Consider the following 14,596-nt stretch of genomic DNA (forward strand, 5'->3'; position numbering starts at 1 on the left):
TTTAAGCTAAACCCATTGCAAATTTAGTTTACCACATTTCGAGGTAAGTTATGTTCTATTTTACAGTAGAATATTTTAGATAGGATATTTTCTCTTGCCAGAACGAAAGCCCAGATCAAATTTAAATCATGAAGGGTGGGCTCACAAAACTGGAGAGGCGGAGGCAGAGAGAGAGGAAGAAAGACCGTTTGTGCAGCTTAACTTAGTTATCAAGAACTCATTTTACAAGCTGGAGACCATGGTCCAACCGACAAATATTCTCTCCTAAAACCAAGGCCTCCATGGTAGGAGGAGAAAATACATCTGAACAGTTTTACCTGCATTTCCTAGTCTGCCTTACGTGACAAACATGGAGAATTTTTGAGCGAACTTAATGAGAGGCTTGTAAAAGACTGTGTGCCTCCTGTTCTTTCCCACACCTAAGAAATGGGCAGGGACAGAGACTGGCACAGTGGGCATCTGGGACCCAGAGTGCTTTGACAATGAAGAGAAAGGCTGGCAGGACCCTAGCACAGTGGGTCAAGGTGCTATTACATTCTCTCTGGAGCTACATGATCAAGATACAAAATATTCTCCACACCCGGTCTTACTGACCCCAGTTGGTTCTCCCCAGCTCTGTTCAGCAACTGTCCATCTGCTTTCTGTCACTACAGGTCAGACATGTTTTCCTAGAGCCTTACATAAATGGGATCATGCAATATTTACTCTTTTTTGCATCTGGTTCCTTTCATTCAGTATTCTGTTTAAGATTCATCCAGGGATGAAAATGTCTCAATGAAACCTGTTAGTTTGTATCTTCATTTAAAGGAAAAAAAATAGACTCTGAGAATCTGGTTCTGGGGGAGTGGTTAAAGATCAAATATATTGTACAAAAAATTCTTCAAAGAGAACTCATGGTTATTTTACAGTAGCTTCCATAATAGAGTATGTGGACATGCCACAATTTGTGTATCTTTTTACATTTTAGGGTTGCTTCCAGTTTAGAGTCTGTTATAAAGGTGATGTAGATATTAATAAGCAAAGTACATCATTTTTTATTTTCCTGCTTTTGCAGGCTGGTTTTGTCTTTGTCCCTAGCAGTGGTTCCTGTAGTTTGTGGCAGATCCCCATCCCTTTTGTCTATAATTACAGGTTAGTTAAAACTTAATATTACCTTCTACTGTTAACTGTACTGCCCCCACATCATACACCTTCTGAATTTAATTGTAAGTGTACAGATGTATACTAGGACAGTGGAAGACTGTCACTTCTGGTGCAGAAATATAAAGAACAGTATAAACTCCCATATACTTTTTATTCTGAGTTGAGCAAAAAGGCAGGCTTTGGATCCAGTCAAGACTGTTTAAATCCAGTAAGTATCTCTATCCTCGAATGCCACTGAGCTTAACTTAAAGCAAAACAAACCCCCCAGGAAATGATTAGAGAACTGCAGAATGTAAGAATTAAATGTTCTTCCATTAAACCTTTGTTAAGAACCACGTCCTAAGCATTGGGGATAGTGCTCAGATTCAGCCTTGAGCAAACTGGCCTGAGCTCACGGGACTTATTTCTATTCTAGACCAGGGAGAGGAAAAATAAAAATCTGTTATGCTGGATCGGGAAGTACTGGGAAGAAATGCGGAGCGGAGAAGGGGACATGAAAGGCTGTGTTTGTAACCCACTCTTGGCTGAGAGTTGCTTGAAGCCAGCGGTGATGTCTATCTCTAGCATTTATCATGGTGTCAGCTGGATCTTAAGTGCTGCAGCAGTGTTTCCTGAGTGGATGCCCGCCCGTGCCAGCTTTATCTCATGAAATCATGGCAATACTGCTTACCTGGGTGCTTTCACGGGCTTCCAGTCAGGTCATAATTATGTCAGCAAGAACTGTGCCCTTCTCTTCTCCTTGCTGTTGCTGGATTATTACACCTTTCTCTCTATTTCTCTCCTTAACCAAGAATATATTTTTTTCTTGGAACCAGATTTCTTTTAATGTATCTTTAAAAATAATAGATACTTGATTTTTAAGAATACATGAATTCTTTCAGGATTTTGTTAAATAAAATAGGAAACCATTTGACAAATGACTTAGAATATCACTTTGTAGAACTTAGATATCCTAAGGTCTCTGGAAAACTGGCATGCTTATATTACATAGAGCAGAAAACATGATTTAGAATACTATTCAGTGTTGAGGATCAATGTGCTTAATGTGTAATTGAGTTAAAATAACCTCTGTGCAGTGCCATTTCATACATATAAACTACAGCAGGTTACAGAAATCACTGAGTTTTCTTCCTCCTGCTTTATAAAAAAGGAATTTCCAGCTCATGATATTAAACTTTCTCTCCTTATTACTTTTGAAATATCATGTAATTGAATATGAAAGGAATAGGAGATTGTTACATACATGATGGTTTCATAGATTGGGATATCTATGTGAGGTCTACACAGTCTGGCAGACTGAGGCTACAAGATACAAGGATTTCCCCAAGTGTTGGAAAACAACCAATTTCCTACCGTGTTTCTTGAGCAAATCAGATAATATAGTTAAAAGCTTGCTTGGAGTTCTATGCATTTTGCAAAGCTTACTGTCCTTTGCTCTCTCTTAGACTCTGCTGCTCTATCTCCTTTATGAGTATACATATCACCACAGAGTATGTTTTCAGTACACATTTGGTTAACTTACAAGGATTTTGTTTTGGTAATAAACAATTGCCTCGCAGGAATGAGGTAACCTTTAGGCTCCATAATTTCCCCAGCTTTAAATCTGAATCCCTTGTCATGCATTACTGTGCTAGCTAGTGAACACAAGGCCTCCCTCACGCATGCTGGGCAAGTGCCCTCTATTGTCTATGATTTAACAGTGTAGGTGACAGTGTTGTTTTCTGCTCCAGTAGTTGGATGCATGTCACTTCCACTTAAGGGCACTGTTTTCTAAACCTTCCTCCCATTTTTTTTTTTTTTTTTTTTTGTGAAGCCTTTACAATGAATGCCCAGGTGAATACAGGGTCTTAGAACTGCTTGAACACCTCCACTGTTCAATTTTGTTTTTGTTTTTAGACACGGTCTCAGTACCTCGATATGGCTATCCCATTAGCTACACGGAACTAACCATGTAGACTGGGCTGGCCCACCCGTACCTGGGATTAAAGATTTGTGCCACCACTCCAGTTCTTACACATTCTCTTTTTTTAATTAAATAATTTATTTACATAGCAAATGTTATTCCCTTTCCTCGGTTCACCTCCAAAAGCCTCCTATCCTATCCCCTCTCCCCCTGCTCACCACCCACCCATTCCCATGTCCCTGACCTGGCATTCCCTTAACTGGAGCATCTAGCCTTCTTAGGACCAAGGGCCTCTCCTCCCTTTGATGTCCGACAAGGCCATCCTTTGCTACACAGCTGCAGCCATGGGTCCCTCCATGTGTACTCTTTGGTTGGTGGTTTAGTTCCTGGGAGCTCTGGGGGTACTAGTTGGTTCATATTGTTGTTCTTCCTATGGGGCTGCAAACCCCTTCAGCTCCTTGGGTCCTTTTCTAGCACCTCCATTGGGGACACTGTGTTCAGTCCAATGGTTCCTACCACACAGTAAGTGTTTAACTCATCCCTTTAAATATGACAAATACCCAGTAGGTGTTTAATTTTTCCTCCAACACACTGTTAGTCCATGATTTTTAATTGAATGAAGGCAAATCTCTTTTCTGGAATGCCCATCCTTGACCCATATCGAACAATTATTGTTCTGAGGAATTTTTATAACCATTTTCCCCACCCAAGGTAGTTTATTGTAAAAAATTTTTCAGTTATGTATTCATGTACTAGAAAAAGAAAGAGCAGTTAATTTTCCAATTCTGGTAATGTCTTAAATATTGCTTCTTTATGACTTCAATTCTATACACTTTTGCATTGGCTCTACCCTGTAAGTCCTTCCAAATAAAAAGGTAGAAATGTTATACCGAAATAAAAGTTCTAGTGCCTTTCCACTTCCTAAAGCATTCTAGTGAAAATCTGCTTAGCAAAGCGTCTAATCTATTATCTAAGGAGTTATATTTAGATTATCTTTTTTTCTCAAGCATCAAGTTCAAGCCTGGGGAAATGCCCGGATGCATTTAACGGTGTTGAGCTGCGAGTTGGGCCAGGTGTAAGACTCGCAGAGATGTTTTTGTCTCTAGTCAACTGTTTACATCAAAATCCCGCCGGTCTGCGCTACCACCAACGAGAGTTAACTGCAGCGCTCCTTAATTATAAACTAACTCAAATGTATCCTAGGCAGGTCTCCCACCTATTTTAAGGTCCTTTGGAGGTCCGACAGAGTATGACTTGGGATCCGAGCCTCTGGGACCAATAGAAGTCAAAAGTTGAAGGGTCGAGGGTTACTAACCCTGCGCTGGCCCGGACGGCCCTGCCTGCCCCCTTCCAGGTCTTATTTTCCTGCCACAAACCTAAAGAAACCGCAGCGCCTGGCAGCACAGCCGGCGGGGTGACTTTTGCCGGCTGGCGCAGGGGTGGAGAGAGCGCCAGGCAGAGGCCGGGCGGAACGCAGTCGGAGCCAGCAGAGTTCGGCCACCGCGCTGAGGCCGCTTACAGAACGCTCCCAGCGGCTTCCGCGGCCCCGCCCCCGCCGGGGTTTCCCCCGCCGCTCGTCTCATTTGCATGGCGCGCCCCTCCCCCGCTGCCATTGGCCGGCGCCGGGCCCCGCCCTCCCCCACTCCCCTCCCTCCGCCGTAGGGTTCCGTCCCCCGAGCGCCCGGAGCTGCGGGCAGCGGGCGGACTGTTAAACCGCGGCGGCGGCGTCAGCCGGGGCGGGAGCGGGGCGCGCTCTGGAGACGAGTCGGCGGCGCCCCGGGTGGGGGGAGGCGGGCGGACAGCTAGAGATCGCCTCGGCGGCCCCCACCACGGCCGGACCGAAGGTGCGGCGGCGGAGGGCAGCCAGGGCGCCCCAGCAGGCGAGTGGCCGGCGTCGCAGCGGCGGGCTGAGGGGGGTGGGTCTCCTCGGCGGGGGACGGCGGCGGCGCGGGGCGGGAAGAGCGGAGAAGACCGCCGGGTGGACTCGCGGGCTCGGCGTCCGCCGGGCAGCCCCCTTGCACCCCGAATCTTGCTGGCCGTTGGACTGCGGGCCCCGGCACAGGACCGTGCTTTGGGGCAGGGGTCGGACGGCAGCCAAATTTAAACGGCTAAACCTAACAGCCTTGGCAGACACGGCGGGGAGGGGAGGGCGGGGCAGGGGCGGGCCTGGACTCGAGTCACGTGGGGAGAGGGCGGGGCTTGGCAGGCCTCCCTTTTGTTTTGGCCGGCGCGTGCGCAGAAGGCGGAACACGTGGGTTTTCTTGGTCACGCCCCCTCCCCCCTCCCTCTCTCCCCACCAAGGCTGGAGCAGCCGCGCCTCTAAGGCGGGTGTGGGGAGTTCGGTGGGGAGCTTTCCGAAACGCTGAGCTTGGCTGGCTAGCGGCGACCTTTATTTCTTCTGATTTTGGGCCATTATGGATTTGACCTTTAGAATTGTTTGGGGTGGAAGGGGTTGTTGTGGTTTATTGAAAGATAACACGTCCGAAATCATGTTGCAGCTTGTGCCCAAGAGGGTAGAGGACTAGCTTTAAGAAAGCAAAGTAGCGTTTGGTAGGGAGAAATAAATGCAGGGCGGTGTTGTGTGGTCTCGGATCGGGAAGGAGCTGTTGGGCTTTACCTTGCGAGGAGCGGGCGCTGCCTGGGCGTCCTCAGTTACCCCCGCAGAAGGCGCGGTGGCGGTTGCCTGTCCTAGTTGTTCCCATCGCCGGTTCCCGGGAGGTTGGAGTTGTGGGAGTCACCTTCTAGCTTTGATTCCCCACGCAGAACGTGTTGGAGTGACTAAAAATTGGCTGCCACAGGCTTTAATAGTTTAACTTTGTGTCTGTAGAAAGGTTTTTAAATCCTGATTGGATAGGGCAAGTTTATTAGGAGCATAACTTCTCCGAAACTGTTACTGCATAGCTAGCAAAATAGGTAGGATTTGAGGGTAGAAGTAGTTCTAAAAATAATTCGAGAGTGGAGGGGGAAAAAAGCGCCAGGTGCGGAACGCGGATTGTTTAATAATGCCGGGGATTGATTTCTGCGGTTTCCAGAGGGCTAACTAGCTGTTTCCTTGGGCAAGTCACAGCCGTGCTGATACATCTGTTTCCTCTGGAAAACCATTTCGTAATACAGCCCCTTAAAAGAGAGTAATGAAGATCACGTGCCTTGTGTTAGTGAGCGTAGATCACCAAGCAATGTGGTGGGGTAACAAAACGTCAGTTTTTAACAAAGCCAACATATTTTCAGAATTTAAAGAATAAGCCGTGAGATAAGATATATTTGATTTTCGCTAGATCTGTTGTACTTTTTGTTTTGTTTCTGGCCATGTAACCAGGCTGGCCTCCGGACTTGTATAGTTCAGGTCTCTTTAGAGCTGACATAGGATCTTGTGCCTAACTGCTGTAACTTTACATTGAGTTTCCCTTAACGGTTTGAAAACCCACTGTCAAGGTCTGTTATGACTTCTTCATAGTTTTGATCTACAGAAATTGTTATTACTCCCCTTCTCAGCCTTTCTAGAATAATTTTCTTAAATGTGAAACTTGTAATCTTGGCCAGTAATATCCCACATTTACAAGATCTTGGTAATAGGTGTCTTTTCAAATAACAGCTGCTGCTTTTCTTACTTGTTATTATAAAATTGTCTGGAAAGCTTTGTGTTTCTCTATTTTCCTATCATCTCTGTGTATTTTCACCTAAAACTGGAGATCATGCATTTTCAGTTAACTTAAAAGTAGAAACATTAAATATTATTAAAAACATTAATATTCTTTGAAAAGTGATTTTAATAACTTTAATATTTCATCATATGAGTATATTTTATGTTTTTCCTATTGGCAGATGTTTGGTACTTTTCTAATATTTTGTGTGAATTATTACACAAGTCTGAAATAGTATACTCCCCTTACCCCGTTAGATTTGTAGGAGAGGGGTTTCTGAGTCCAAGTCTGTTTTTAAAGTTTTTATGCTCCTGTGACACCCCAATTTTGAGCATGTGGTATTAATTTACTCATAGAGGCATGAATGTGTCTCCTGCCATATTCTTGTTTATCACCTAGGATTGGCTTTATGGGGAAAACCTTGTTTTAATTTGCATTGTTTCCTCACTACCCATGGACATGTATGTGGTATCTAGTGCATTTCCTAACTTACTGTTAGGTACTTGAGAGAAAACTGCTTCATATTTATTACATGCAGCGTAGCAAATAGTGGATGTACAATAAAGACTTGCCAATTGGCTGCTAATACTTTGACTTTTTTTTTAAACTGTTGAGTAGTCAGGCAATTGTCTTTTCCTTTTTTGTCTTAAGAGTACAGAGTTGATAAGGTAGTGACTGATGGAGCTGTTTGAATACTTGTTGCTTAAGGCTAGGCCTCTCTGGTCTCAATAGTTTTCCATTAAGAGTTCTCATCCTTAAGCATGGCATATCCAAAATGGTGGTCTGCTTTTTCTGCTTGTATTCTCACACTGTGATCCCCTTTAGTAGTTTATCACTTGTCCAAGGAGCTACTGTGGACATCTCATCCTGATCATTGTAATTTCTCTCAAAGACTCTGTGTTGGACAGATAAGAAGGCAGTGTCTACAGTTCTGTGATTTGTTCCCAACTGTTGACAGCCCACTGTTACTGCCTGTGGCATCCCTGTTGCCTTTCATCTATTCTATCATATAAACCTTAACCTGCAGCAAGCCATTCTTGCTGTCATGATGTCTTTCTTGGGTTTAGACATGTCTTGTTCCTTCCCATTTTAAGCCTGTCTTTACTAGATGAGGTGTCAGGTGAAGGAGGAGAAAGGTCTTCCTCTAGGTTTCGGACTAGCTTTAAGGTTGGTGTTGATCTGATGTATCAAATTGTTCCAGCAAAGAGGGAGGCTGCTTAGTCCTGCAAATGACAGTGGGAAATTAGCAACCAGTTTAAGAGGAATGCGCCTTATGTCTTCTATCTGTTCTTAAAGCCTTTACTTCACTATAGCACTATAATAGAAAAACCATACAAAATAACTCATGAATATTATCTTTCATATTTTATTCAGTATGTTATATTTAGAAACAGAAAGAAGCTATATAAATTTCTGAATTTCTCCCCATTTTCTCTTAAATGCTGTACTGAACAAACGATTCATAGATTTTTTTTTTTTGCCTAGTCACAAAAGATAACAAAAACATGTTAGTAAAAATGATATCATACTTGCCAGTTGATAATGTATAATGAAAATTGAGGATAATTCATAGTGGATTTTTTTTTTTCTTTTAAAGACAGGATGTTATTATGAGACCTGGGTCAGCTTGAAAGTCTATTGTCAAAGCTACCCTGTAACTTATCTTTTAGTTTTTCTTTCATGTTGGGATTTTGCTTGGCCACAAAGGAAAATTTCAATACTAAATGTTATTTTATATTTTCAAAAACACTTATTTTCATATTGGTACAGAAGTTCAGCTTATTTATAGCCATTGAAAATTTGTTAATATTTTAAATCATTCATGAACTTTGCAATATTTTAGGTTTTTTTGGAACTCTATAAGATCCAGAATTCTTAGGTATGTCTTTAGTAGTTTGAAAAAACAAAACTGAAAACTGTACGTGGTCTTTAATCTGTTGAGCTGTGTTATGTTAAGTTGTCAAAAAGAATAGACTGAGAAAATGTGTGATAAGGCACTTTTAAGTGTAAATTTCTGCATTCAAATTTACCTACATGGGAACAACTTCATTTTTATTCTTATGAGTCATGAACTCACAGAATAGTAATAATTCTGCTTCAAGTATGAGCTGTTTGATCTGTTATGTGGCCACCCAAGTGGCTTTATCTTTAATTAAATTCCTTTAGTCTTCAAAGAGAATTCCTTTTTAGGCATAGTTTTCAAAGTGGAAGAAGCTCTTGCTTATAAACATCATAGACTACAAAGTGCTGAGCTAACATATTCAGCTCATGACAATTTTAATTCCCCTAAAAGAATGTATAAAGAAATCTGGAAATACATTATATTTTGTACGGCTTTCATTAACTCCTATTTTTTAATACTTTAAAACATTTTAAAAGATGGTGTGACTATCTTTGTGTTTGTGTGAGTGCAGTGTCCGTGGGAGCCAGAAGGTGGTGTTGGGTACCTGAAGATGGAGGTACAGGTGATTGTGAGCTGACCTAGGTGGGTGTTAGGGTTGTGTTTAGGTCCTCAGTCGGTGCTGTTAACTCCTGAGCCATCTCTTCAGCCCAGTTCTCCTAGTTCTGTGAGATAAAAATCTCACCAAGATGAACTCATTCTCCTTAATGTTTTTATGTTGCAGTTTTGCTTTTATATGAACAAGTTAGAAAAATCAAATTCTCTTATATTTTTAGTAGTATTTACAAGCCCAGCTTGGGCCAGTGAGCTGGCTTGTTTGGTGTGGGTGTTTGCCACTAAGCTGATAACCTGAGCTGGCTCCCTGCAACATGAGTCGTGGAGGGAGAGGACTGCACACTAATTGTCGTCTGACCTCCGTCATAGCACCCCACCACACGCTAAATAAATATAAAGACAAAAAACACACCTCACATTTGGTTAGCTACTTTTTCCTTATCAGCGTGGGTCAGCTTCATGAAATACTTAAGTCATATATGTGGAAATAAGTTTTGGTCCTTTCAAATCCTGTTGGTAGGTTTTTTTGTCTTGTTTTTTTAACTAGGTGAATATGTGTCTTATACTCTGTATTTAAGAGAATAGAGTTTATCAAAACTACAATTAAAAGTGAATTTAATGTTCAGGGGTAAAGCTGGAAAGAGTATTTTCCAACGACAATATGGAATGCTTGTATGCATTCTAAAATACAGAGCATAACAAAAACTGAAGCAATATAAGGGGTAGGAAATCAAATTCTAATATTAATTTTTCAGGAGGAACAGTGGTTCTTATCTGGATTATCATTCAAGTGTGAGGTACTAGGACTAGATAGTGTTTAAAGGACTAGATAGTATTTAAATAATTTTCTTTCAGGATATGTCAAGAATCATTTGAAATATGTAAGTTATTAGTTATTTATTAGCTTGTAAAGATTTGATTACTAAGTTTCTGAACCAACTCAATAGTAATTGTCTTGACAGTTATCTCACTTTGTAAATGCAGGTTTTGAAAGATAACTGCTTTTGCTATGTTTCATGATCTCCAGAGGTTAGATTACATTTAGTTCATGCTAGACTCATAGGTGTGAATGTGCTATGAATCTTAAAACTACAGCTTAAGCAACTAATGAAAACATCCTGGGCACAAGGCAAAACCTTGCATTTGTAATAGTACAATTTCAGAATCAGTAAACTCAATTATCAGTGAATGCTCTTTGGATTGCATTGTAGACTAAAATTTTAGAATTTATGATATAGATTAACAGTATAATCCAGTTCATTGTTTTTGATGGATTAATTTGGTTTTATAATAATGAAATTAGTATACACTAAAAGAAGGAAAAAGGTGGCTCTAAAGTGTTTATTATTTAAGTTATAAGGCATTTTTCTCATCTATAGAAAGTCTCTTGTGACTTCTGTGTTTTGAAAGAATAGATATTTGGATCCAGGTTGTTTGTTGAAAGGTTATTTACTTGACAGATTGTTTATAATAGTTTTATGATAAGCTTTTGTAATGCTACCCATAGAACTGTAAAATTCCTGCCAAGATGCTAATGAATTTTTTATAAAAATTTTAAGCTGAAATAGAAGCTGAAAAATCTTTTGTAAAATGAAATAGAATTGGTTTTTGGATTATCTAGAACTCTTTCAATAGCAGAGAATCAAAACTATGTAGCTGCTCTCTTTCAAAGACTACTGATAGTTTTTAAGCTTGTAGTATTTACTTTAAAAAATCCTATTAGCTTGATATCTTAGTGTGTGTCTTTGACAAGAGAAAGTTTATTTTTCCAAAACAGTTTTTCCCCTTCAAGGTCATTAGACTAAGCTTTTTAGCAAAGTGCTACATTATACTTGAGTACTTAGGTGTACTCAAAATAAATAATTCTTGCCAATAGTAGTGGTATCTGGAATCATATCTCACAATAGTTTTGCAGTTTGACATTTTTAGATTTACCTAAGATTAAATCTTCCCACCCCCACCCTTATGTATGTAGTTAGAAACTGATCAACATGCCTTTTAGAAAATGTTGAAATTTGTTTTCTCTGTGTTGCTACAACTGTAGATGCCTACATATGTTTGATAAGATACATTTGTGGATTGAAATTTTGTAGTTAGTGCTTGATTCCTGGTTATTTAAGGAAAATATGTTTTACCTTATACTATCTAGTATAGTAACCCTTCACTGCACAGACTTGAGCATTTGAAATGAGGCTCTTGCTACATTAGGACTGTGGTGAAGAAACTGGTTTTTGAAGATTTTCTACATATGAAGATTACATATAGTCTTCTTACTAAGAAAATTCTATTAAAGCAAGTCAGGTGGTGGTGTTGCATGCCTTTAATACCAGCACCAGGGAGGCAGAGGCAGGAGGATCTCTGTGAGTTCGAGGCCAGCTAGGCACACTATGCAGGTTTATGTAGGAGGACTATGAATTTAAGTCCATTCAGTGCTACATGTAAGAACCTGTCTCCAAAAATAAGGGCTGGTGGTATAGTTTTCTACTCAGGAAATCGGGTTTGATACCCTTCACCTCACATGCATGTAAATGTGACAAGAAATTTTAGTATATACTTTTAAATATATTGCTTGTTATGAACATACTATTATGCAATAAGTAACTATTTCATGTAATACTTGAACACAGTGTTTAATTTATTAAGGGGCATAAATTATATGAATTGATTTGACATTTGTCCTGCTGGGTTTTTTTCTTTCCCTTTGAATATGGGGTTTGGTGTCTCACATAAATTGGGGAATTATTAGTAAGATTTATTCTGTGGTTTCTTTTCCTTTTTCCATTATGTACTTTTTTTTTTTTTTTTGTAGCTATCCCATAATGTTCCACATTCGGGTTTTTTGGTCTGGTAGCTTTTTTGCTTTTTAATTTTTTTCTTCAGTCTCCTTTTGTTTTGTTTTGTTGTTGTTTTGAATTTTCTTTTGATATGTCATTTGTATTCAGAGCTTTGTTCAGACACATTAAGTTTAATTACTTAGTCCATTGAAGGCAGCCTTTTTTATTTACTTATTTGTGTATTGTGTGTGTGTGTGTATGCTTGTGTACATGCTTGTGTGCACACATGCACTTGCACACAAGCTATGAAAAGCATGTGGAGACTGAAAGCTAGAACAGACTGGAACTTGGTGTGTCTTTAATTTATAGTTAACTATGCACAACCAAAAACAAGACCTAGGAGACTTTTAAACAGCTTTCTTAGAAGGTAGTATCCCTGGTATCTTTTGCTGTGCTTGCTTGTCATTGTATTGTACACGTTTGAATATTTGGTTGTCTTGATTGTACTGACTCCTACATTTTGTTGTTTCTTACTAATGATGTTTTCATGCCCTTTGGAGTCCTTTCATGATGCTTTCTCCCTTTCACATAAACACTACTCCGCTCCCTAGTCTTGCTTCTGGCTCCTTTCCCTTGGTTCTACCCTCTGCCTAGGTAAACTCCTGTCCTTGGCTTTAAATACTATTTATATGCATGACTTCTCCAAGTCCTGTCTCTAAATATGACCTCTCAGCTGAACTCTCCACTTGTTTGACTCCACTTGGGTGGCTAATGCATACTTCATAATATGCTCCAAACAGTACTTAGAAAACAAGAAAGTTCCAAATCTGTCCTGTTTCAAAACTATCACCACTGACCATGCATTTGCTGAAGCTAGAAAACCAAGAGTTATTTTTGGTTTCTTTTCTTTTTTTTCCTCTTAAGCCCAGCGAAATGTTGGTCATCAAAAGTTTTGTTGGCTTTACTTTGAAATATTTAAATTGACTCTTTCTCGTTCTTATTAATACCTCCAAGCAACCAATTTGGCTTGCATTGATTCAGTAACTGTGCCTCTGGTTCCTCTGCATTCAGGTTTATGGGACATATGGGGAGGAGGGATCCGGGAAAGGGGAAATCATTTGGAATGTAAACAAAGAATATAGAAAAAAAAAGTCTTTTTCTACAGTACAGCCAGAGTGAGCAAACTTGCTTGCCTGCTTCCTTCTCTCCCTCCCTGCCTCCCTGCCTCCCTGCCTCCCAACCTCCCAACCTCCCAAATGCCCTCCCAAATGCCCTCCCTCCCTTCCTTGCAAATCAGTCAAATCAAGTTATTTCCTCACATAAATTTCTAATGACTCTGCTTCACCTTAAGTATAAATAAGTGGTCTGGCTATATCCACTACTCTGTTCTTTTTTCTATTTTTTCTGTAGTCATTACGTTCTAGGCATAGTTACTATTTTTTTCATAAGTACACCAAACTTTTATTCTTGCCCAAAGCTTTATTTATTTTTTGAGGGGAAGGCATACATCCTAGACGCTTCTTAGTTTGTCATTGAGAAAGCCTTGAGAGGCCTATCTTCAACTACACATCCAAATTTACCCAGGTGCCAATATAAACATCCTCCAGACTTTAGTTGTAATAAACACTTAACAAAACCTTTATTTACTAGATTTTTTTAAACTACTCATTGTCTTAGTTACTTTTCTATTGCTTTGATAAGACACCATGACATAGGCAACTTATAAAAGAAAAAGTTTAATTAAGGTCTCATGGTTCTAGAACATTTGAGTCTCTGGCCTTCGTGGTGCTTCATGGTAGGAACATGGCATCAGGCAGCAGACACTGGAGCAGTAGCTAAGACTCACAACTCTTATCAACAAGCACCAGACAGAGAGATCCAGACACTTGGGATAGCATGGGCTTTTGAAACCTCAAAGCTTCTCCCAATGGCACATCTCCAACCAGGATACACCTCCTAATCCTTCCCAAACAGTTCCACTAACTGGCCAATTATTCAGATTCAAATCAACACACTTTATAGCCACTTTTCACATGAATGTAGTTATTTTTTAAAGTTCTTTATATTTAAAATAAATTAAGTTCCCCTCCCCTCCCTTCTCTCTCTAGCATGTTCCTCTGTAAACTTTGTGAAGGTAGAACTCTTTCCAGTATTTATGATAGTATCAGACATGTTTTATCTATGAAAGTTTTAAATGGATAGTTGAGTTTTAGAATGCATATATATTAAATGGAGATAAAGACTAAAGCTTCTCTCCCCAAGGCAGACAATTGTTTTATGACTTAGTGACTGTTTTCTTGTCTTTTGCCTTTACAAAACCAAATTGACTAATATCCACAATTTGTGCATTTTAATTTCATTTTTAAATGATAGTTTTCTAGCTATCTTTCATAAGCATCCAATATGAAAAAGGTGTGGTGTAGTTGATTGTTATATTCTCAATGAAAAGCAGATGGCTGCATATGTAATTAAAGTGTCTTACTGCCTTTTTAAGGTTGACTGCAAAAGCACAGGATACACATTTAAGTTCTATGAAATAATTGAGATTGTCTTGAAGTAAACAGTAAACTTGAGGTAAATTTATAGAATTGTTCATTATTGTGTGCTTTTTAAATTATAAGGTTTTTGTATATTTTGCCTTTATCCAATTATCTACTCAGTATGTTAATGATGTATATTC

At 39.8% G+C, this 14,596-nt stretch overlaps 1 protein-coding gene across 7 annotated transcripts in view; it reads left to right on the plus strand.

Moving 5' to 3' along the window:
* The first annotated feature begins 4,713 nt into the window (after positions 1-4,713).
* The window catches only part of Kansl1l (KAT8 regulatory NSL complex subunit 1 like), a 99,766-nt gene continuing 89,883 nt past the window's right edge, over positions 4,714-14,596 (plus strand). For all 7 annotated transcript variants that reach the window (XM_052193560.1, XM_052193563.1, XM_052193566.1 and 4 more), the window contains exon 1: positions 4,714-4,926. The gene's annotated coding sequence lies outside the window, so the exon portion shown is untranslated. The remainder of the gene's footprint in view (positions 4,927-14,596) is intronic.

Source organism: Apodemus sylvaticus, chromosome 9 (assembly GCF_947179515.1).
Source record: "Apodemus sylvaticus chromosome 9, mApoSyl1.1, whole genome shotgun sequence".
Taxonomy (NCBI): Eukaryota; Metazoa; Chordata; class Mammalia; order Rodentia; family Muridae; genus Apodemus; species Apodemus sylvaticus.